Source organism: Hydra vulgaris, chromosome 14 (genome assembly GCF_038396675.1).
Source record: "Hydra vulgaris chromosome 14, alternate assembly HydraT2T_AEP".
Classification (NCBI taxonomy): Eukaryota; Metazoa; Cnidaria; class Hydrozoa; order Anthoathecata; family Hydridae; genus Hydra; species Hydra vulgaris.
This window is the reverse complement of record NC_088933.1, coordinates 30,768,618-30,772,683: the sequence shown is the minus strand read 5'-3', so window position 1 is coordinate 30,772,683 and position 4,066 is coordinate 30,768,618.

Sequence of the window (4,066 nt, the reverse complement as noted above, 5' to 3'; positions counted from 1 at the left end):
ATAAAGACCGTAGTAGTAAACCTTGTATAAGACCATAAGGACTTTCTGGGAGCACCTTAATGACCACAAAAAAAAAAATTGTAAGAAGGGGTGTAACATTGACATGTAATTTAGAACATAAAACCTGTAATTACGAAATCGCAATATGTAATTGAGGAATACAATATTTAATTTAGATATGGTAATATGTAATTGAGAAAAACAACATGAAATTTAGAAATCACAAAATGTAGTTGAGAAATACAGCATGTAAATGAGAAATCGCAATATGTAATTAAGAATACATAAATTGTAAATAAGGAATTGTAATATGTAAATGAGAATACATAATTTGTAACTGTTACTCCACAATACAAGGTTATAGATCAATATAAAAAGTTTTCTGGAACATGAAATTGAAAATGTTTATAATGACAAATTAAGCACTTATAGGCACCAGCATCAATAATAGCATTGAAAGATCGTTGTGTTATTTACCAATACACTATGACCCAAAAGTCTGTTATTAATTGAATCAGTGTCACCATTTATTTCACCAAATTTACACAATTTATTACAAGTACCGTGTTCAACTTCTAGAACTTGTTCTAAGAGTTCACGTTTTTTCGCTTTTTTGTAACTTCGGAATATCTGTTTTGTTAGTTGGTTTTTGGAAGACTTGGAATTTACGTGCGTTACTCTAACATCAATAAATGCAGTTTCTCCCTTCCCCTAAAACCCTTTTATTTTTATATCCAACCTAGCTTCGTCGCTTGCATTGGCAGTTTTGGCATGAAATTTTTCATTTGTCAACGGAATTAAATGCGGCTCTGCTTGAACATCAGTATAAGCTTTAGTTGACCAAATAGTTAAAAAGTCTCTGTATCACACAAAGCCACCTTTTTTGCATGAAATTTCGTGTAACTTGTCTAATTTTTCTCCACAAACACAGTAGGATGGTAAATTAGCAAGTGCCACATTGTATCTCAATCTAAGTGCGTCCTTAAACTCTTCCTTTTTCAGATCTAGATTTTGTCCTTTAATTGGTAAAGTGTTTCACCAGCTGCTGGTGCCTTTATCAACCAGGCCTGCTCAACCAGTAATTTAAGATTTTCTGGAAGCCTTGTATTATTTTCTGGAAGCGTATATTGTTTTAATTTTTTTTTTTTTTTGATTTATCCATGTCTGTTTTTGTTTTTTATTTCTAAAACCGTTTTACCAAAATCATCTTTTTCTTTCATGAATTTTAACTAATCAAGTATAAATTCTACTTGCAACTTGGTTATTTTCTTGGAAGCAGCGTGTTGTTTTTTGGCTTCAGTTATTAAATTTATTAAAAGTTGTTAATTTCAGTTAATGAATAAAAATAATGATCCTGATATAAATCTTTTTGAGGATATTGATATTGAGTTTTGTTACTGTAATGTTGAGGAAGTAATAGTGGTTGCGTTAACCCATATCGTTAACCCGATATGGGTTAACGCAACCATTAATTACGTCATTAACTTTAAACATTAGAAGTCAGAAAAAAAAATTGAGATCTTATATCTATATTACAAAAAATAAACTATGAATTTAAGGTAATATGCCTTATATAAACTTGATGTCAATATGAAGATTCTAATAATTCGAATCTTCAATTGAGAGTGTCAAAACCAATTAACCAAACCAGAGATAAAGGAATGGGCGGCAGAATATGTTTATTATCCACAAAAAACTGCAATTTAAAATAGCAGAAAGTCTTAGCCGTCATAGTGCAGAATATCATTAATCTTAGAACTGAATAGTAATAAGAAAAATGTACACAAATCACAATATAATATATAGACCACCTAGCGGTAATATAATTAGAAATAAATTATTTAGAATAATATTTAGAAACTGTAAGAAATAACATATATACTTAACGGGGAACTTCGGTATAAACCTTTTAGATATAAAATTGATAATAAAGTTAAACGTTTTATAAATATTTTTTATCAACATAGCATATTACCATTAATTAACAATATGCTAGTACTAAACAAATAATGAAAGAGCTGAGAGTTCCTTATATTTATGAACAAAACTATAACTATCTTTAGCATCCTTCAGTTTATGTTTAAATTAAAAAATAATTTGGTTCAAAAAAAATTCCAAAATTACTTCCAACTTATTGATCGCAAATACGAAACAAAACATTCTATACAGAACTTCTATATTCCAAAAGTGTTTTTAAGACAATTCAAACTCTCAATGACTAGAAAAGCACCACAAATGTGGAACTCATTTCTTACAAATGATATTAAAACGATAAACTCGATTCACTATTTTAAATGCGTTGTTAAACAATAGTTACTTGACCTCAACATTACTGATACAGTCTCTTATTTTTAAAACTTTTACACGTATCGAAATTTTCTCATTTACACATTAGCTGGAAATTTTTATGGTTATAGTTATAAAAATGCATTTACTTGTATTTATATTTATAAAGATACATTTACTAGGCTATTTTCATTAAACAAGTTTTATATATATATATATATATATATATATATATATATATATATATATATATATATATATATATATTATATTATATTTGTGGTATAAATATATTATAATTTGTTTTTATTTTATATTTTATTGATATTTATTGTAAAATATAACTAAAATTAACGGGGCAAGATGATCACACCATCGTCTTCTGCTTACTTCAGTCAACTTTTAACGTTAACAACTTTGTAAAAAAATTTATATTGACGAAAAGATTATATATATTTATCTATAAATTTCAAAATCTAAGCCCTCTCTCTGATGGATTCAGAGCCGATAACTCCCTGTTCTTTTTAATAATGGAACACTCAGTTTCAAACAACACACGCAAAAAATTTTCTGATAATAATTTTTCAACTGATGTTACAAATTCTGCATGAGCTGTTTGTGTTTGTGTCTTAGCGATTTTGCAGAGGTTATTAAGTTCATTAGACCATTTATTCACTAAATCCTCACTATACGCTTTTTTGTATGCTTCCAAACCAAGAGCGGCTCCTAAATGCCTTTTTCACTGGGTAGTTTATTTATAAAGTTTCCAAATATAAATTTAGCTTTTCCAACTTGATTATCAGATTTTATAATTAACAAGCACTTTGACTGATTTACATAATAACCATGCATAGCTCAAACTTCCTCTAAGCATTTATACCACTTTTTTAACGACTTCAGTTTTCCTGCAGCTGTGGCATCGTCGGCTAATCATACTTGTTTCACTTCAGGCTCTACTAGTTTCAATGCATTTATGAGTGTCACAGTGCTAAGATGGTATCATAGCATAGTGAGGGGGTCACCTTGTGTGTTCTCCGCCGTAGATGAATAGTTTTACGGGTTTATGGTAAATATTGACTAAATACTAAATGGGTAAAATTGGACAAGTTATCTGCATATTGTGTTGTGAAAAAAGTGAATTAGACAGTTAAATGCGTTCTTGGCATCAATCAACAAAATCCGATCTGTACCTTCTTGATGAAATATCTCTTGTATGGCTGGTATTGCAGCTTCTGCTCCTAAACGGTGTCCTGCGTAAGTTTGCAGTGGTCTAGCTGCTTTTTTGATTTCTTATTGACAGTGTTGGCTTAAAATTTACCAATAATCCTTTGTAACACTTCCTCTATTCCTATGACAAAAATACCTGGATTTTTGTCTGAGGGAATTAATTGACAAGCAATATTGGGTTGAACTATATCAGGTTGGTACGAGTTCGTTAAAATGTTTTTTGTAAACATTGTTACTTCTTCTCGAAGCGTCTTATAATAAGGTCCAAAACACTTTGATCATTCGAATCGACGGTAAAAGTCTGCATCCATACCAAGAAGAACCTGCAGATATTTTAGTTTGCAAAGCTGAGTTAAATATGCTTGTCTCATCAATTGAATCGAAAAGACGTAATGAAGTGTTTTGTAACGGGCCATATAGTAAGCAATTATCTTGTACCGGGAATTCGTTTGGATGTTCGTTGGACCTTACTATTCTTTTAATACTTTTTACAAGCAAAATGTCAGTTGCAAAATCCCTATCTAAAATCTTTAGTGCAGCCACAACTTTACTT